The sequence below is a fragment of the Biomphalaria glabrata genome, chromosome 11 (genome assembly GCF_947242115.1).
Source record: "Biomphalaria glabrata chromosome 11, xgBioGlab47.1, whole genome shotgun sequence".
Taxonomy (NCBI): domain Eukaryota; kingdom Metazoa; phylum Mollusca; class Gastropoda; family Planorbidae; genus Biomphalaria; species Biomphalaria glabrata.
In genome coordinates this window covers 383,478-405,565 of record NC_074721.1, presented here as the reverse complement: position 1 = coordinate 405,565, position 22,088 = coordinate 383,478, and the positions used below count along the sequence as shown (strand labels likewise).

The window sequence follows — 22,088 nt, the reverse complement described above, 5'->3', positions numbered from 1 at the left end:
GACCTTAATCCTAATTATACCTAGACAGCGCATATAATTTAATTTATATATCATATTTTAGTAATTAATACGTACAAATAAAAATAAATAAATAAAATCAGCTGTCGTTGACGCGAAAAATTAAATTATAAACAATTACACCTCTCAACGATTTTCTTTACATGATTGATCCCTTTCCAAATAATTCTTTAATCGTCTCTTTTCAAAAAGATCACTGATTAGTCTAGGTCTAGTTAGTAAACTAAGATCCACCATGACAGTCTAATAACTACATCTAGGGGTATTCGATGGGAAGTTTTACCCAAATTACTGGGCCACGGTTGTGGCCACTGATGTTGTGGACTACCTATAATATTCTAAGAATACGTTTTTTAATTGAATTCTAGACTAGACTTACGTCTAACTTACAGTGATGCCTTCAAACTTCAATCAGACTACACTACTAGACTACAGACATTATACTATTAAAGTATTATACTCAATATAAATATAGTACTGATACTCAGTGATAGTATGTGAGAAAACTGTCTAAGATCAGACAGTATGATAATGAGTATGGAGACAGACTGTGCAATGCTCAGAATGCTGGTAAGACCCTTACTAATACTAATAGCAAAAGGACTGAGCCAGCCCTATTAATCCTGATTATAAATAATTCATGAATATGGAGGTAAATAATTAACAAAATAATTTTTCTTTCAAATCTAGCCATGATTAATGATAATGTTTTAAAAGTTCTCCGGTTCGAATCCCAGTAACGGCTGGGATTTTGGATTTCAGATCTTTAGGTCATTCCACCCTTTGGGTTGGAAGACATGAAGCGACAGTTTCTGCGTACTAAGCTGATCCGCCATTTTGTTTGTAAGTTTACATTTGTAGCCTTACTCTGGCTATACTGACTATAGTAAATCTAGATCTAATACAATTGGGTTTAAGTTTCCAAAACACAATCTCTACTTTGACCTTTTTAGTGCATTAATTTAAACAAAATGCCTAGCTACTGCTGCATAAAAGGGTGCTAAAAAAACTCATATACGTCAATAAACAAGAAAGGAATGAGATTTTTTAACATTCCTAGACGACCTAGGCCTAGAACTTGGCTAGGCTCTAGGGATGAAGAGATTACTTCAAAAAGAGATTACTTCGAAAAGACTTGGCTGTTGTCCTGGGGAGGTTTGGACTACAAAGGAACTTCCAAAATGTAAAACATTTTACAGTACAATTTAGTGGATTTAATTATAATAAGATAAAGTAGATAGATCTATATTAACTAGATGATACAATAAATAGTTTGTCCATCATGGCTGAGGGCTTTACACTGGGGTTTAGTGCTTCCTCATGTGACTGGTGAAACCTATGTCCACCTATGTTAGTCTGGAATGCTAGTAATACTATATTCTAGTATAAAGACTAGATTTCATATCACTATGCTCCAACAATAGTGTATCACTTACTCCTATTGCTAAAGTCAAAAGTAAATGCTACAGATTTAGATTATATATTCTAACATATAGGATTTATAGGTAAATCTTCTCAGGCTACATTTAGTAGATCTACTGATCTAAATAGTAATTTAAAAAAACAACAATATAGTAACATGTAGGTCAATTACAAGTTGTAAGTTAGAAATCTAATCAAGATTAGTATCTAGAAGGTTTTTTCATGGTCTAGATCTAAGACTTAAAACTGTATCTAGAATCTAGAGCTAGATCTAATAATTAATACAAGTCTAGATTATAAACATGCATCTAGATCATGATAGTATTATAAATAGTCTGTAATTGGTCTAGATCTAGTATAGAGCTTGAGTCAATATAAATAAATTCTACATAATAGTCTGTGGCATTTTACGTCTCGAGAGATGATCTTTTCCCTTTGCAACCTCTTGTGTGACTAAAGAGGCCAATCCTTGATACACAGCTGCTATCGCAGGTTGGGCATATATAATCACCAGGCGCCATTGCATTTTCACCCTTCTTTCTACATAATAGTATACTCTAAACATACATACTAGATCCACACACATAGCATGTGACATAGTACTCGACTCTCAAGCTCTAGCTAGATTGACTAGAATCTTTCAATCTAGATTAGATTTAGATTTAACTTTTTAGAAATGATTTCCACAGGGGATGGGAATGGGCAGGGTTTAAACCCGGAACCATCGGTAAGTCTGAACAGTCCATCACACAAAATGCATGACCAGGCAGATATCTTGATTTGAATTACTAACTAAGATACTTTATAAAAAAAACAACTAGTTCTTGGCGTCCATTGTTATTCAAACAGTTACATAGAACAGGTATTGATCTAGAAATAAAATGTTTTTTTTAATAAACAAGTTAACTTTAAAGACCTTACGATCTATAAGGCAGATGATGTAAAGGTTACCTGTTTCTGTGGACTAGGTTAACGGGGATGTCTTGTCCAGCACAATGACCAACCACCTTACTTTTCCCCAACTAATGTCAAATACCATTTAAATCTGGTTGGACTTAGAGGTATCCCAAAATTCAAATTACCAGTCTTCAAGGAGATTGGAACCTGGTACTCCAGGTTTCAATAAGGGTCTCTTGAATGAATAGATCTACAATTTTCATACTAATAGATAAGATAATAATAATTAATATACAAACAATACTTCAATTCATTTCTTTTATTTCCACAAATAAATGAATGCATTATATGATTTGAATAAATATATCTATATATTAAATTATATAAATATTTCTCATTGGATAGCTTGGATATAATACAGGTATAAAAAAAAAATGCACTGTCTCACATTTACATATATATATATAATTATATTATAATTATTATATAATTATATATATATATAATTTAATTTAACTACTATAATTATGAATGAACAAAAAATATTTTTTTAACACACATTATTTCAAATATTCTAGGTAAACCTGCCTATGTATTAGCTGATATGTTCAAAATTCATCCCACAACTGCATCTAAGATATTCATATACTGTTTTGGATGTTATGTATGTCAACATGTCCGATTTGATTTTCTGGCCCAATAAGGAGAGTCTCAGGCCCAAAGAAATTATTAGTACTTATGGCAGGAAGGTGACAGTAATAAATGACTGTTTTGAAATTTTCATTGAAAGACCTAGCAGCATTAAAGCACAGGCACAAACCTATTCTTCCTGTAAAAAAATATTTGTAAAATGTTTTACATGTTTCGGATGTTCTTTCAGAGTTGAAGATAGTTTACTTCCTAGTCCAAACCTCCCGCAGGACGACGGGGGATGGGAGCGGGTAGGGTTTAACCCTCGACCGTCGATAAATTCGAACGACAGTCCAGCGCGCAAACCGCACGACCAGGCAGCCATCCTATAAGCACAACATAGTAAAATATCTGATTGGAATAACAACTCTAGGTGTTGTCTCATTACTTTCAATAAATGAATTAAAAATATTTATACTAAGCTTTATAGTTTCTTTGGATTTAATAGCCTTTACATTTTTATTTTTAGAAGTGATGTTGTTCACAAGAGAATCAAATTTAACTTTTTGTTTTTTAATGAGGTGATGTCAATCTCAGAAACCTTAGTTGGCAAAACTTTTTTAAGCTCTGATGGATTTATCCAGTAAGATAACAAGCCTGTAACTAACTGTCTTACTCTCTTTTAGTCTGGTGTTGGCTTCCAGCATAATTAAAGTGGCTGCCACATGAGTGCAGGACTCTCCAAGTCCAACTGTACAAGAACAGTGGGCTGATAGAATAATACCATCTCGACTTATCCAGGGCTGCAGTACCTTTTTTGCTAACCACTGAGAGTGAAGAACCTAATGAAAAGAAAAAAAAATAATTAAAAATACCTGTTCATATCAAGACATTGGTCTCATATACATGCAAATACAATGAATATCAAGATATTTAGTATAATATAACAATATTTATTACTTACCTTTGCTAGTGGTTTAAAAGCCATAATATCTTGAACCCAACCATCTAGGAACTGGTTGTAAGCTGCTAAACTCTTGTAAGCCTGTAGACATTTTCAAAAATAAAAATAGCGATAACATTTTAGTAATAAATGTAGAGCTCTTGTATAATGAAAAGAAAAAAAAATAATAAAAAAATACCTGTTCATATCAAGACATTGGTTGAACTTCGAAGCGTCCTAAAAATATAGAAATTAAAAACCCAAGTCTACACCAAAAATTCAATCGAGACTAGTCAAGTGCTTCAGCTGCAACAACCAAAAGGTTTGGGCTAAGGTGTAATTAGCTTCAAATTTTGAGGAGCATTTGAAAGTTGTAAAAGAAACACAGATCTAGGACCATTAGATTTATCAACAAGTTACTAGTCTTGATGAGCCTAGTCCTAAAATAAACTTTAAAAAGTCTTCAGCCCTAGACTTAGATCTAAACTGGATAGTAAAGTTTTCTTTGGTTTAGAAGTTAGATCTGATCTAGATAATACTAGTATCTAATAATACTAATAATAAGTAACTATTATCTGTAATATGTCTGCAAGCGAGACATGAGAGCCTCAGGCATCAGTGAAAGTATGTGGGAAAACATAGCCAAAGACCGGAGTGCATGGAGACAGAGCGTGCTGGGACAACCCTTGCTGAGAACAAAAGAATTGAAGCGGCTTTAATGAAGAGGGAAAAAAAGAAAGCTGCCCTGTCTGCTAGCCCTAAATCAGAGGCATACACATGTACGAATTGTGGCAAAGTCTGCCGTTCTAGAATTGGCTTGATTAGCCACACCAGATTCTGCCCCGTCTCAAGATTAAGCCAAAACCAGTGACTCACTTGGGCGCATCCATTGCCTTTCCAGACAAAAGGAGCCATATATATATTATCTGTAACCATAGTCCATATATATATTTATAAGTTATCTCTAATCTAATAAATTATAATACTAATATGTAATATATATATATATATATATATATATATATATATATATATATATATATATATATATATATATATATATATATAATATTATAGATCTATCTTGGTGGTCTCTCAAGATTGCTTGCGGCTACCTATGGAGGGGGCTTGTGGTTCGACTTGTGCAGAGATGTGTTTAATGAGCACCTAAAGGCAGCACTGAAAACCTTCCAGATACCCCTCCTCTCCGGTCCACCAATGAGATTGATTGGACCATAGCGCTCTGAGCATGCTATAAGCATGAAAGTAGCGCTATATAAAAGCTAAATTTATTTATCTTAACAAGTGACCTAGAAGTGAAGACTAGATCTAGCTATATCTATTAGATAAAGATTAAGTCTCATATGCTTAAAATATGCAGCAACAGAGATATGTAGATTTTAGATGTTATCTAGATCTATTCTATAGAGTCTAGATGAGATCTAGAATGACCGACTAAGCCTAAGTATTATGTAGGCTAGACTCTAGATCTAGTCACACTCTAATCTGAGACATCATCCAGATTTTGTATATAATATATAATAGATCTATATAGCCATAGATCTAGATCTAGAATACTAGACCTTGAAGGCTTGAGTAAAGAGTAGATCTCTATCACAATCTATATGAATGTTGTATATATGTCTAGATATGCTAACTTAAATAGCTAGAATATAGATCTAGAATCTAGTCTAGATTAGTGGATCTAGATCTAATCTAGGTCTAACAATAAAATTGATTCGGAATACCTTGAATTCATCCTTTGTGATTGTGTAGGCACTTTCAGTAGAACAAGATTATAAGTGAAGAGATCTGGATAACACAAGGAGGGCAGCAAATCATTTTCTTTATTATGATGGCTTGCTTTCAAAGTGTAAGGATCAATATTATTTATTTCTGTAATTTCCTTACTATATCTTTCTTTGCTCGACTTATCCATGGTAAGTGCCTAAAAGCGTGTGTTGACTGTGCATAGAAACCAGATTTTTACCAACAATATGTGTGCCGTGCCCTGATCACATGACAATTTCTACCAACCTAAAGGTACCTGATGTGATGGGGAAGGTAAAGGCGGGTGGTTGTTGTGCTGACAACCTCATTAACCATGGGCCACAGAAACAGATGACCTTTACATCCTCAGCCCCATAGATTGTAAGGTCTGAAAGGGGAACTTTACTTTGATTTACTTTAGTGGGAAAAAAAAGTTTCTTCTTCCATTTTTTATTCATTAAACACTGTTTTCTTGTGTTCTTTTCACTCAAAGAACTAAAGGACTACTTTTAGCCTAATCAATTTGATAGAGGCGTGGTGGCTGAGTGATAAAGCTCTTGGCTTCCATGCTGGGGGTCCCAGCTATGAATCCTGGTGAAAACTGGGATTTCTAATTTCTGGATGTTTGGGCGCCTCTGAGTCCACCCAGCTCTAATGGGTACCTGACATTGGTTGGGGAAAAGTAAAGGTGATTGGTCGTTTTGCTGGCCACATGACACCCTTGTAAATCATAGGCCACAGATACAGATGACCTTAACATCATCTGCCCTATAGACCACAAGGTCTGAAAGGAGAACTTTTACTTTATTAATCTGTTTGATATAGTTATATTCAAACTCATTTATGCTTTCACTCATACTAACTTTATAGATTTATGATTGCCCAATCCATGGTTCAACAAATTTAAAGATCTTACATGGCAGTATGATTAAAATGACAGTCTTTAAAGTCAACTAAAAAAAAAAGTGAAATTGAAAAAGATATAAAATGGAAATATTAATTGGGAGCAAGTCACAACATTTTGAAATAGAAATGTACCAGCTACATCATGCTAGATGCAATGGATACCAAGTCACAACATTTTGAAATAGAAATGTACCAGCTACATCACGGTAGATGCAGTGGATACCAAGTCACAACATTTTGAAATAGAAATGTACCACCTTCATCACGCTAGATGCAGTGAATACCAAGTCACAACATTTTGAAATAGAAATGTACCAGCTACATCATGCTAGATGCAGTGGATACCAAGTCACAACATTTTGAAATAGAAATGTACCAGCTACAACACACTAGATGCAGTGGATACCAAATCACATCAGTGTAACTGGCAACTCAGATGTAGACTTCTTGGACAACCAGGGAAGGCTAACACCAACCACCTAGCAGGCTGTGAGCTTCCATAAGCAAATTACATTTTGAAAAAGAAATGTACCAGCTACATCACTATAAAACACAGTGCTACATCATATGATTCAGCAGTCAATTCTACAGAAAATTGTCAAAGTAAAAAAGTAAAAAAAAAAACTAACTCCAAACAATGAAAACAACAACCTTCAAAGCAATGGAAGAGATCATTTTTTCCCTGGTTTCTCTGGACAAAATAAAAGAAATAATAATCCTTACTCAGTTTACTAAAATGGAAACCTAAGAGAGCTACCCACTCAAAACTTAAACCCACAAGTCTGGCACTCAAAACTAACTGAAAAGACCTCATTTCATACAAGAATCTCAAAGAAACACCACTTATAAAATATAATTTATGAATCAGTTAAACAGTGCAATGACTCTCTCCCCTGGGACCTAAGCTCTCTTTTTGCTGTAAGAGACAGTATTGAAAACATAACCAAAAAAATCTTATCACAATCAGAAAGATCTCAAGAAAATGGTGAATATTTTTCTACAAATCTAATAAACCAATAACTAGTGGGTCAATTATACAGATGGATCATCTTAAGAATCCACCAGTAACAGAGGAGCTGTCTTATTCAATAAATGGCTCAATTGAGAAAGATTAGAAAATTTAATTGCCACTGGCGATCTCTCATGCACACTTTCTAATGAATAAACATTTCTTTCTAATGTTTAAAAAAATCTGATGCCTCCTCTATCAAAAAGGTCAGGACAGCTCTTATAAATCTCAACAATAATAGCAAGAAAACTGTTCTCCAATGGATCCCAGCACACTTTCAAATAGAGGAGAAGAAAAATCTGACACTGCCCAAATGGGAGAATAACTAAGCAGTCTTGAATTCCATGGGAGGTGCAGTGGCTAAGTGGTAAAGCACTTGGCTACTGAACCAGGGTGCAGGGTTTGAATCCTGCTGAAGACTGGGGTTTTTAATTTTGGGATCTTTGGGCACCTCTTGAATCCACCCAGCTCTAGTGGGTACCTGACATTAGTTAGGGAAAAGTAAAGGTGGTTGGACACATGACACCCTCGTTAACCATAGGCCACAGAAACAGATGCCCTTTACATCATCTGCCCTATAGACCACAAGGTCTGAAAGGGGTACTTTACTTTTTCTTTTCTTAAATTCCCACTATATCCAGAAGAGAATAGAAAAAGGAAAAAAGAGTAGTATAAACCAAAAATATAACAGTTGTCACTCAAACATCAGGATTAAGGATGTTTGTTACATTCTATCAGGACACAGTCAATGAATTATTTTTCACCTTTGAACAGGGCACAACATAATGAGCCAACACTTATTCTGAATGTTGAAACACATGGCCATGTTTTATCATGAGGCCCATTCAAAATACTGGCCCCCAACAGTCCTTTAGAATAAAGATTGTATGGAAAGCTGCCTGATCTGAAAAGAATGGAGTTCATCTTCGATAAATATATATATATCTGAACCCTACAATTTATAATGAGAACACAGAGAAAAAAAAAACGCAAACAGTATGTAATATTTAAGTTAAACTTTTGTCACACGTCTCATATTTGTTTATATTGACTTTAATATTCACATTTATTCAAATAAAATAGCTGTATATTTTATACATTTATCCTTAAAATGTGGTGCACTATTGGCCACTAGTTCAAATGTTTGATGTGTTTAAGGCTATATAAGGTTATAACTATTCCTTTGGCTCACATTGAATTAAAATCATACATTGTAATAATTTTTGTGTGTTTCTACATCCTCTTATTGTTTATTTGTGTTTTCAGGTGGCGATTTTATTGTTTACCATGGAGTTGTCTACTTTTCAAATTTTACTGACCAAGTTTTGTATAGTGACTGATCCATCTGCAGTTTCCGAACCAGTAACTGATATCTCAAAAAAATATTGCTTTACTGATGGTGTCTGGTCACCTCAGGTAATCTTTCTCTTTTTCTTTTAATATGTAAAGAAAATTATATGTATGTATTTTTTTTATATAGAAATGGATATTGTTTGTCTAAGGTGGATACTGTTTGTCTAAGGTTGATGTGTTTGACCATGGTGGATAAAATAGAGCATGATCTTTGCAGAAGCTGTAGAACACCTTTCCACCATGGAATCCATACATTGAAATGAAAATGTTCAGATTTTATCCATGATCACCTGTCTGAAGATTAGGAACTAGATATAGGTCTTGAAGTATTACACTCAATGATCTATTTAAACAAATAAAAAGAACTCTACTGTTTAACCACAAATCTTAATAAAATTTGGAAAGACCTTCACATAATCCTTGTTAATTTTTATTACCTTTTCAATATGTTTAATTTGTTGATTTTTTCTTGAAAAATGTGTAGTTTTGGATACTGGATAGACAACACTTATACCCACATTCTCATTATAAAATAATTAGTTTCTACTTTTGGACATTATGACAAATAATATAATCCATTAGCTTTGTGGAGGTATCAGAATGCTCTATAAAAAGATACTAGATTCAAGAAACACAAGGAAGGGAAAAGAGAAATCTATTGTACATAAGTAAGAAGTAATGGGATGCAGTATGCACAGTGGATATTAATAAAAAAAAAAGTAAAGTTTACCTTTCAGACCTTGCGATCTATGGAGCTAATGATGTCAAGGTTATGTTTCTATGGCTAGTGGTTAATGAGCAGGTCGTCATGTGTCCAGCACAATGACTAACCACCTTAATTTTCCCCACCTAAAATCAGTTACCCATTAGAGTTGGGTTACTGAGGGGCACCCTAAAAATTCAAAATCCCAATCTTCATTGAGGCTGGAGGTTCAAACCCAGGACCCCATTGTTTTCCTATGAGGTACACAAATCCTTTAGCCGACAAAAAATCAAAATATTGATATAGAAACGAAATGAAAAATGACTGAGCTTTTGGCCCATGACTTTGAAATGCTAATATCTATGTATACTTCTTTATGTTGGCAGAGGATCAACATGATTTGTTCATTGAAAGACACTTGAAGGTGTAAGTTGTAAAAGGTTTTGAAAGACTTGCCAAAGCAAGGCATTCTTGACAGGAATAAACATTGGGAGCAGCTCTAGCTGACTCAGCTCAGAGGATGACATCACAGCTAATTGACATATGCCTCAGAAATATGGACAGTGTACAGTAAACATGCAAAGAAACTAAACCATTTTCACATGACATGTCTGAGAAAAATACTAAATGTCAAATGGCAAGACAAAATACCAGAGTGTGTCTGCAAAGCATCCACACAATCCTGATGCAGTCCCAGCTGTGATGGGCAGGTCACGTCTACAGAATGGAAGACCACCGCATCCCTAAACGACTCCTGTATGGCCAACTAAGCAAAGGAAAGCGCTTGCAAGGTGGTCAAAGAAAGCGCTTCAGGGACACCCTCAATGCTTCTCTGAAGGCGTTCAGCATAGACCCAGGCACCTGGGAGACAGAGGCACATGACAGAGCATCATGGCGTCGCTGGCAGAAGAAAAACGCCAGAAAAGAAAAGCAAGGCCCACGACACTAGCTCCAGCTGGAATAACCTGCCCAGTGTGCAGCCGAACATTCCGGGCTCACATAGGTCTCACCAGCCACATGAGGAGGCATAAAACCCCAGTGCAAAGCCCTCAGCCCCCTTGATGACAAAATGGTCATCATTGAACCACGATGGACGAACTATAAGTTGCAATCTGTCTTGGTAAGCAGTATTGAAGTTAGGGTGATAGCTTTTTTGGTCACAATAATTTATTTTGAAAATTTGCTTTAGTAGACAGATTTATAATCATTAAACATTGTTTTAAATGTCTAAAAGATTAATTAAAACTTGTAAAACTGTTGTGAAATTATTTTCACTGTTATCAGTATTTTTTATTCCTAGATTTATCACTGCTTTTAGTTTCCTATATAATCGTTGTGTTACTATTCAAATGTTGTGTAAACATGGGGGTAGTGTTGTAACCCTGCCTTGCACCAGTGCTTGAGGTGCGCACTAGTGAACGTAAACAGGAAGAGACTAGAATGGAGAGAAGAACAGGGCATCAGGGATTGTGAAGAGTCTGAATGTTTGGAAACTAAGAAGCAAGCTTTTGGTGCTGCCTGAAGGTTGTAGAAGGGACCTGGAACGAAGCTGGGAAGGCTGTCGTTGGTCCACATTCGGGTTGCTGTCTAAAGGACTGGTAAATTAGTAGAAAGACTCTGAGGAAGCTGAAGGATGCTATGTGTTTGTCCTAGTGAATAAACACCTGTCTTTATTTCCTATTACAGGGTCTGACAAGGCGTGGTAGCACAACCATGTCCAGACTTAGGATTGGCCACACCTACATCACGCACTCTTTTGTACTGAAGAGAGAGGAGCCCCCACTTTGCGAGTACTGTGACTCTCGCCTCACCGTGGAACATATCCTCGTTGATTGCCCCAGATACCAGGATGTCAGGGCAAAACATTTTAGAGCCACTAATCTAAAAACACTATTTAATAATGTCGACCCTGGGAAGGTACTGGGCTTTATTCGGGAAGTGGGGCTATCTACGAAGATCTGATTTCTGAATTTGTGAACATGCACTATTTACATTAGATTTTTACCAAATATTTAAATTTTTACTACCTTTACTATTTTAACTGTGAATAGACCTTAATTTTAATTATATTACTGTATAGAATCTGGCCCTTGTTGTTTAGAGAGAGAGTAGTCCTTAGGGGACTGCAGGCACGACATGGCCTAAATTGTGCCGATGTGCCTCAAATCAACAAACAAACAAACAAACATTTCCTGTTACACTGTGTTGAGTTGCATGCCTATTCGTTGAGTGCCTAGCCGAGAGTTGCAACAATTGGTGTTATGACTCTACAATGCACGCTGTCATTAGGTGTGAGACTGCGCACCAGGAGACACAGGACAGAGACAGGAAATAAGAGAGGAAGTCAAGATGGCCGATGATTAGAGATGAAAACGACGCTTGTGATGTGATTAGTGTAATTCTAGATCTAGTTTCCTATTTGGTTATTAAACATTCTATTTTGTTATTTTATACTCCTTTCGTTGAGGTTATTTGGCTAAGCTATAGCAATTGTTCTGGGTGGAAAGACATGCTCCAATTTGATTCCCTTTTCTGTAATTCATCTAATTCTCTTTGTAAAATATCTGTGTCTTGTGTTGTTTTTATTGTTCTATATATTATGCAATCGTCTGCAAATAATCTGACTTTTGTTCCTGAAGTAATGCAATTTGGTAAATCATTTATGTAAATTAAAAATAGTGGTGGACCCAAGACTGTTCCTTGAGGTACACCTGAGTTTACTGTTATCGGTGTTGATTTAGAGCCATTTATTATTACAGTTTGTTCTCTCCCTATCAGAAAATCTTTAATCCACTGATGCAGTGGACCATTAATGCCGAAATATTTTAATTGTTTAAGCAAACTATAGTGGTGAACTTTGTCAAAAGCCTTGGAAAAATCTAGTAAGATAGCATCTATTTGTTCACTATTATCTAAACCTTTTGAAAAATCATCAATTAGTCCTATTAGTTGTGTTTCACATGATCTATATTTCCTAAAGCCATGTTGGTATGGGGTGAGGACATTATGTTTGTCTAAGTGGTTTATGATGTTGCTACATATTATGTGTTCTAGGATTTTACATGTGATGCTGGTAAGTGATACTGGTCTGTAGTTTCCTGGGTCAGATTTTTCTCCTTTTTTAAATAGGGGGGTGACATTAGCTTCTTTGTAGTCCTTTGGTACTCTGCCCTGGTTAGGCCATGCCTGAAAGAGTATTTTGAACACTGGGGCTAGTTCATTGCTTAGTTCTTTGAGTAATCTAGCTGGAATACCTTCAGGTATTATTTGGTTTGGTGTTGGCTAATAGTTTTTGAATTCCATTTTCTTGTACTACTAAATCTTCTATGTTGTCTACTTGGTTCAAATTAAGTAATATGTCTTTGTCTCCTGGGGCTGAGAATGCTGATGCAAAGTATTGGTTTAGGTTGTTTGCTTTAGTTTCATTATCATTATGTATTATGTTATGTTCATCTTTTAAGGCGCTATGCCTGTTGTTTCCATTTTCTTAGACTTAATGTATGACCATAGGTTTTTGTTGTTTTCTTTAGATATTACATTGTTTATGTATTCACTCTGCAGCTGTCTGCTTACTTTTTGGGTTAGGTGTTTAATTTTTATATACTTTTTGTAAACTCTTTCTGCCTTGGTTTCTTTAAATTTTCTATAGAGGTTTTCCTTCTGTTTACAAAGCTTCTTTAGTCTATTATTAAACCAGCATTTATTTATTTTGTTTGATGTGTATTTAGTTGGTATATGATTTTCTATAATGCTTTTAAGATGGTTTTTAATGAAATTCCAGAGGTCATCGACTGGTTGGTTAATGTCTTTTTCTAATAAGAATGTTTGTTGAAAGTTTAATGCAGCTTGGTGTAGTTGTGTTAGGTTACATTTATTCCAGAGTAAAATTTTTCTTTGGGGTTTTGTATTGGCTACTGCTTTTATCTGACTGTGTATTTTTATGATCTCATGGTCTGATAGACCAGGGATAATATCATAATAAACGACTAATCCAGGTCTGTTGGTTAAGAAGAGATCTAATGTGTTGTTTAATCTAGTTGGCTTTTTAATGATTTGATCTAAACTTAGGTTGTGTAAAGTTTCTATGAAAAGCTCATTTATGTCCTTAGGGTTTTGGTGTTTATCTATGGTTAGTGTTTTCCAATTTATATCAGGTATGTTGAAATCACCCATAATCCAAAAAACTGCATTTTTATCTGTCTCTTTAAGTGTAGTAATCTGATTACATAGTTCCTGCATGTATTCTAAACTAGAATTTGGTGGTCTGTAAATGCTGCCTATTATTAGGGATGTTGAGGTGGTATTAATTTTACAAAATGTAGATTCTATATTTTTGAGTTAGGTAAGGTAATTTCTTCTGCTATAAGAGTGTTTTTTATTGCTAAAAGAACTCCTCCATGATTTTAAGCCCTATCTTTTCTAAAAATTTCATAATTACTATTGAAAATTTCTGCATTATAAATTTCAGTGAACGAATTGTGTGTCCCCTTACCTGTCAATTCTGTTTAGTGATGGTCAAGCTCAACTGATATTATTCTAAGCAGCTTTTATTCTGAGAATCATTCAACCACAGAAGCTGTAAGGGATATCTGAAATCCATTGCTTACTTGTCTAGCAGAAAGATTTCTATCCGTTTAGTGATAAAAGATTGAGATTAATTGTATACAACTTTTTCTAGTCACTAAATAACACACTTTTATGCTCAAGCAATACTGTTCATGAATGGTTTAGTTTTCTTGATGCTGAGAGTGTTCATGAAAGAGGGATCAAAGGTCAATTTGGGTGTTTTTTAAGACAACTTGCAATGTTTATTAATTTTAATTTACCAGGTACCTATTATTCATTTACTTTGGATTTTAAGATATTTGTCATTGAAATAAGTACAGTTAATTAACCACAGGATTCCATTAAAAAATTTAAATGCTAAAGAAATTTAAAAAGAAAACATTTCATTTTTGAGATTACATCATCTTTATGTGGAATGTTTTTTGAATAAATGGTACCTGTACAGGTGATTAGACCTATTAATAAATGATAACTGGATATATTTGTATTTGAAACCACTGGCTTGTATTTTACTTGTTACTAATAACTTAATTTACTTTTAAATATATGCATTATCTTCTATTTTGAAGTAACATCTGTATTATATAAGATAAGATTATCAACTGTAGTTTTCTTTTAAGAGTTCTTTATGAAAATGTTACCACTGAACACTGCTATATTACTAGACTTTTTTCAACTATGTTTTGTAAATGAAATATTGTACAATGGCATATTTATTGTATTACATAATTAAGGTTTTTAAAGCTATATATTAAAAACATCTCATATTTAATGTACTCTCTGCACTGAACAATTTTTTTTAAAGTGATAAAAATTTTGGTTTATTCATATCAAGTTTGTTTTGTTTGTATATATGTAGAATATGTATATCATAGTGAAAACATTTATTTACTTGCATTTTAGTTTTTATAATCATTTATAGAATTCAGTGTAAATTCATTGTACATTGAACCTCGTTGGTAGTGACAATGTTATTAAGTTGACATGAAGTATTTATGTATAGTCCTGGGTGTTAACTACATTGTTCATTAGATGACTGCCTGACAGTGTTTTATCCCATGGGAACCAATAGATCAGCATGTCAATATATCTGTTGTAAGATGTTTAGAGTATACAACTCTAGCAATAAATATTCTGATCAAGTTTATATTTTTGGAACAGAATATGCTAATGTGTTAAATACATTTTTTTAAATTTTAAGAATAACAACTGGTACTTTATCCCTTTGTATCTTTCTTTTTTTTTTTTTAATGTCTAAGTAGTATAACTTCTAATTTAATTGTCTCCCTTTTAAAATCAACCATCTAAATTAGGGATGGGCAACCTTTTTCTGTTGAGGGCCGCATTAACTTTTTTTTTTAGGAATAGGGGGCCACATATGTATAATTTGTATTTACAACTTAGAAAAATATGCTAGCTGTCTATTAATTTACTTGTATACTGTATTAGACATTCAAATTGAGGAATTATAACAAGATTTAGCAATTTTTAAAACTAATTTAACTAATATTTAAAAAAATTTTGTTACTGTCTTTTTACATCACATTCATTCTTCACAACAATCCAGTTATACTTAATGTGAAGTATTTAATTGTGCATAATGTTCCGGAACTCTGGAACTAGCTTTACTAGTTCTTATCTTTGTGACTGCTGTTAAATTACAGCCAGTCAGCATCCACTTGTTCTTCTGGTTGCATATGTTCAAACAAAAGAAAATATTCTTGTGCATCCAAAAATGTCAAAGTTTAGCATCAAGTCTTTTTAAGTGTGGAAATACAGCTTATGCACCCTTCAAACTGCCTCTCTTTTGGGTCATAATTTGCTAGGAAGTATTTCCTCGGGAGCTGAATCAGCTTCTGTACTAAATGGTGAAGTGAGGATATTCAAAAATGGTTTAAGTTCTTGACGTCTTAACATTTGTTTTCAAATTCCATAAGTCTTGTTCTTTTCTTTTTACTAGAAATAGTTTCACCTTTCAGCAAAGGAAAATGTGTCACAGTCTTAGTTGACATTGCATGATCTAAAGTTCACGTCATGTTAAGAGTTTAAAAGACACGTGGAATTCCTGATGTAGAAAACAAGAAGTAGAATGAATAAAGTTGACTTTGAGTTCAGTCTAGTCAAGTCAGTAAGGTTTTGCTCCCGGTCCAGGAAGGTTGGACGTTGCTTCCTGGACTGGTGTATATATATGTATATAGCATGAAAGTCGATGGACTAATGATTGTTGATTAATTATATTTGAGAGTTGATTTCATCATGTGCTTATTGAATATTAAGTATTATTCGTATTGCAATGGATATCTATAGTTGGAGCTCCAGTGTCACTAGTAGCAATTGTTCTTATTGTTACCCGCGGACGTGATTTGTAACTAACATATATTGGATACTTTTGATACCGCTGTTATGTGGATAGGATTGTTATTATTTCTTGACTTGTAGCACTAACAAGGAGTGCAGTGTACTATTATTATTATTATGGTAAAATAAACTTCATGTTGTCTGCTGAACGGACTTGAGTCAGTGGTATAGTATGTTTAACATTTACAAAATGATAAAACCTGTTTTCACTTGCTTGACTGGAGAAATGGAAAAGCTTGAAAAGATGCTCATAAATTTCATGGATGTGCAAGTAGCCCATTGCAACTCTTCATTAGAAACATTAGTAAAAAGCCACTGTCAGTGTCATTAAGGAAAAAAAAATTTTTCCTTGAGACCCCATATTCTTTTCAATACCTTGCCCATGTGGTACTTCTTGAAACTGTCTGTGGCTCTGATAAGTTTGATCACTGAGATGATTAGGTCAATAATATGTCTGATATTCACTGTTTTTCTCAGTCAAAGCATGGGCTCCATCAGTTGTTACACTTGACATCTTGTTCCAAGCCAACCCAACACTTTCAACACAGTTCTACATAAATACTGGCCTGAGTGTGTGTCTTGTTTCGAAATATTACCAATAAGCATAATCTTCATTTGCTTAAAACTTTAGAGAATGTTTATTTAGCTTCTTCATCATAATTGATTGATTTGATTTTAGGCACATCGGCACAATTTAGGCCATTTATGTATCATAATTGATAAGATATTTTAAAATTATTTATTTTTAATATATTTGCATTTTTATATGTTTAATCTGTGGGCTCACCTGAATTCTGTAGGTTTCAGCGGGCCGCAAAAAACACTTTGGCAGGCCGCATGTGGCCCGTGGTCTGTAATTTGCCCACCCCTGATCTAAATGAATTAAGTTATTTCTACTACTAAAAGTAATATCAGGACTACCAATGTACCTTAGTTTTTAACTAAATATTTATTTGTGCAGCACTTTCAGTTTTATTGTGATATCGTATACATTGATTTGATTGACTCATTTTGATGTATATGTATACCTTGCAATCAAAGTGGCATTCATTTTTTTTTTTTAAATTGTAACTGGTCTGTGCTAAATTACTGAATTCATATTAAGAGATAACTATTAATGTATTTGAAAGTTAATGGTAAAGGGAAAATAGGTCATTGTGCTGGTCTCAATACACCTTGAAATGTACAGTAATTACTTCAATGAACAAGAAGAAATTAATCAGCAATGAAATTACCAAAAAAGATATGACAGGAAATGCTATTAACATCTAGTCAGTGATTACCCTCTACAAAGTCATAGTCAACTAATCTAATTGACTTCAATATTCAATCATTATCAAAAATAAACCATTCCAAAGACAAACTGAATGATAGACAAAAAATAGAAGCTTTTTGATGTAGGGCAAAATGTGAAAATAGTCAAGTTAAAATAAATTTCTCTTTTCAGACTTTGCGATCTGTAAGACAGATGATACAAAAAATCATCTGTTTCTGTGTCTTATGGTCAATGAGGGTATCAGGTGGCCACCACAATGACCAACCGCCTTTACTTTTCTCCATTAAATGTCAGGAACCCATTTGAGCTGGGTGGACTGAAAGGTGCCTAATTGTTTTTCTTTATATTAGGACTATTATAAAAAAAAATGGTCTTCAAACCCTAGACCTATGTTTGGCAGCCAAGCACTTTACCACTTAGCCACCACACCTCCAAGTGAATTCTATAGAAACTTTTAACTGTTTGCTCATCTTTCATTCTACAACTAAAGCAAGGTAATTATGTATTGTTAGGGACAATGCTGTCTGGAATGAGAGAATATGTTAGCCTGTCGGGGCCTAAGGTCATGTCTAGCCTGGGATAACAAGAAGTTACAGTTGCCAGATTGTAAAACTAATGGGTGGGTTGTATCTGTGCACCTCTGTGACCAAGGGGTTTAAGTCATCTAAGCAACCAGACAACTAAACTAAACTAAACTAGCGAACTAAAAGAAATCTAGAAACATAAAGAAGAAATTCAAAAATGAGACTTTAATTTCAATGACTAAGGCAGCAGTTACAATCTAGTACATAAACATTAGAAGTGGCCATCATGACAGCAAACTTTAGAAAAAAAAACTGCTAGTTATTTTGACAGTTGTTCAAATATAAAACAGATTTACACATAGTAAAATTTTTAAAAATAAAAGAAAAATTCTGAAACTTACAGGCAGTCCCAGGTACAGAATAATTAAAACTGACACACACCATTGGTCAACAGTACAGGAAACAGCATAGGCTCTATTTTAAGTACTCCACCCTAACCCATATAATAGGTAGAAATACAAGTATACAGCTTAGCACTAGCCTACAGAAGTAAAATTTAAAATACATAAAAGTAGCTTTGGGAGCGCCAGTTCACAATTATAAAAATTTACCTGTTAATAAAGTCTAGGTCTAATGTTTGTTTTGTTGGTTTTACATGTGTTCCATCAGAAAGAGAGATAACATCTTAGCCGTAACCTCCAACAGGACACTGAGTGTTAACACCAGAGACTATGGAGATGACAAAGTGGATACCTTATGATCACCAACAGATAATACAAAGTGAATTAGTATTTGAAAATTTTAAACACACTAAGGGGATAAACTCATTGCTTTAGTGAAGACTGACAATACCAAGTAGTAAATATTATTATACTCTTTATTTATAGCAAAATATGTAGGTCCTAGCTGGGGAATACTGCATACTTCTCACTAATCTTCGGACTTGAAGATAAGCCTTATTATTATTATTTATGAAAAATTTCTCCTCTAAGAAATCAGACAAAAACTCAAAACTGTATTCATGGTAACAGCAAAACATTTATATTATAACAGCATAGAATATGTTAACAGTTTTATTTTAAATATAATAATATAACAATATTATAATAGAGCTAAATAATGTCAAGTCGCTATTTATACTGTAAAAAAGCATAGAACAAATTGTGCAGGGATGTGACACAAAAAATTATATGATAGCACACTAAAGCAGGGGAGATAACAAATTGAATTAAAAGCATAATCTAGCAAGGCTTTGGCGTTGTGACTGTACAGAGTATTGAATGTTAACTGAAGACACGTATAGTTGTTACAACATTTTCCGGTGGAAGTGACGTTCTGCTTTAGAATTCATGAATAATTAAAGATATAAAAGTTTGCTTAATACTGGTACAATAATAATAACGATAATATACCAAAGCACCTTCCTCCTTCAAAATACAAAAACATGTAACTGAAACAACAAGAAGATTGAGGGAAAAAAAAGGAATATTTAAAAAAAAATGAACAAATGACTGGACTGATTGTCAAGATATACCTAAATATAGAACAAGATTTATACAAGTCAATTATGGTGATTCCACCTAAATAGTTCTCACAAAGTACATCACTTGAGTACTTGTACCTGTTCATTGTTCTATCCATTGTATCTGTTAGGTTTTCTGACCTTGCGACCACTTCCGGTAATGTAACCATGTTGTGAGGTTGGGTTACAGGGTTCAGGATGTATAACTGTGGGTGTAGAAGTATTTGTCGCCACTCTAGTAGGTGAGCATGGTTACTCAACCTGAGGTTAGGAGCATTCTTCATTGTTTCCTACTGAGTCCCATATTGCAGCTTGGTCACTAAAATTGTCTTGAGAAGGTCTGGTTTTCAAGTAGCATTAGGGAAATGTTAATTTCTTTCAGACGCAGTAGGAATGTAAAAACATCAATGCCAATTAGCAATCAAAAGATAATGACAGGTTCCCTTAGAGCACAAGGAAGTCTCTAAATGATGGTAGAAAAGGAAAATCTCTAATAGATCCGGTGTCTGTGTCTTTGCCTCTAGGAATTGTTTTACTTCTCAAGATGTTCACTGTCAATACAAGAGAACAAAATTTGATAAAAACATTTTTATAGTCAGTGAAACACAAAACTTGGCAAAGCTTTACTCAGGGGTTTAGTATAAAGAAAATATAAAGAGATATACACAGCATTGCTTACCATTGTATTCCATACATCTCTTGACCCATTTTTTGGTTTACATTTCATCTTCATGTTGGTCTACATCTTCATCATGCTGGTCTACCTCTTCATATTGGTCTACATCTTCATCATGTTGGTCTACATCTTCATGTTGTCTACCTTTTCATCATGTTGGTCTAAATAAGAATAAAAAAATTAATAAGAAAAACTTTTGCCTTGATAAGGAAAAAAAAAAATTCTTTTGTTGCTTTTCTTTTCATGTTAAACAAAACTATTATGATGATGCAGGTTTCACTTTATGTTTTAACTTAGTATTTTATTAATAAACTTTTAAGAAAAAAAAAATACACCCAAGACATCTAATACAGCAGCAAAGAATAACAAACAAATAAAGTTTTAAAAATTTTAAGGTTAATTAAGACATTTAAGTCTAAGGAACTTATTGGAGATTTTCAATTATGCCAGAAAACAATAAATAACTAGCTATGTAGTGTATCTGGTGTACAGAATACAGAAAGCTTTAATATTTAGAGTAAAAATTATGCTATTAAGTTTGTGCATTTCTAGCAAAATGAAATCACAACTAAGTTCTTTTGCTTGCAGTACAAACTCATTGGTTTTGTTGAGTTGGCAACAGCAGTCTTTCCTTCAAAATCTCCAGGTTTATTCTTTTTTTTTTTATATATATTTTTATTTCACTTTATATTGTTTCAGCAAATCTCTTTATTGTTTGCTTTTCTTTTTCTATCCTTATCTATTGTATTTCTTTTAGAATGTACTTAAAAATCAAAAAGTAAGCTAAGAGCAAATTACTAAGTTTAAAATTCCCACCAGATAAGATCCAAACAAATGAAAATTTAGTTTGATTATGATTACCCGGAGGATTACCACTATAGCAACGACAATATAGATACAAACAGGAACAACATTCACACACAAAACATACAAAGACACAGTCATACACAACCACTGGTTAATAAACTAAACCTCTTTGTCATGTGACTAATGACCATGAAACACACTGACAGAAAATGGAGTAAAAGAGTTATAAAATCTTTCTGTTCTAGCCTTAATGAAGAGGAAGCGACCACTTTATCCAGATCTGATGTAACTGGTTTAGTGGCTGCAGATTGTCCTCAAGAATGCATAAATGAGATCAGATGTTTCAACATTACTTACATGTACATTGCACTTGATATTCTTGTCGAATGTTTGACATGTTTTGAATGTTTCTTGAGAGCTGAAGAGAATCTACTTCCTTGACCAAATGTTCAGCAGAATAAATGTCATCAGGCAAGATATGAGCATCAAGATGACCATACACAGTCCAGTGCACATATCACATGACCAGGCAGCCATCCTTTCTTATGAGAAGACAAAGTCTTAGTGTAGTGACCTCTCTTGCTTAAATTTTTTCTTGTAACTTGGTGCACAAAATAATTGAGAACTGAAATGACTTCAACAAAAAATTATAAAAATCTAGGAGAGAAAAAAATTCTAAGTAGAGGAAAAGTGACAATTATAATACAC

The 22,088-nt window shown here is 33.8% G+C and overlaps 3 long non-coding RNA genes across 10 annotated transcripts in view; 1 reads left to right on the top strand and 2 right to left on the bottom strand.

Annotated features, from left to right (window-relative positions):
* The first annotated feature begins 170 nt into the window (after nucleotides 1-170).
* LOC129921687 (uncharacterized) lies at nucleotides 171-17,299 on the top strand. The gene is made up of 4 exons (XR_008773663.1): nucleotides 171-588; nucleotides 8,862-9,011; nucleotides 10,038-10,771; nucleotides 14,120-17,299. It is a non-coding gene; the product is annotated as an uncharacterized LOC129921687 (long non-coding RNA).
* LOC129921688 (uncharacterized) lies at nucleotides 2,989-5,802 on the bottom strand. Its single transcript, XR_008773664.1, has 3 exons — nucleotides 5,659-5,802; nucleotides 3,932-4,012; nucleotides 2,989-3,809 (listed from the first exon to the last, which is right to left on the bottom strand). It is a non-coding gene; the product is annotated as an uncharacterized LOC129921688 (long non-coding RNA).
* A 1,595-nt stretch (nucleotides 17,300-18,894) lies between the features above and the next one.
* The window catches only part of LOC129921685 (uncharacterized), a 48,635-nt gene continuing 45,441 nt past the window's right edge, over nucleotides 18,895-22,088 (bottom strand). For 7 of the 8 annotated variants that reach the window (XR_008773646.1, XR_008773647.1, XR_008773650.1 and 4 more), the window contains 3 exons: nucleotides 21,738-22,014; nucleotides 20,577-20,734; nucleotides 18,895-20,448 (listed from right to left, as the gene is read on the bottom strand). This is a non-coding gene — a long non-coding RNA (uncharacterized LOC129921685). The remainder of the gene's footprint in view (nucleotides 20,449-20,576; nucleotides 20,735-21,737; nucleotides 22,015-22,088) is intronic. The other variant, XR_008773653.1, reaches the window with a different exon arrangement.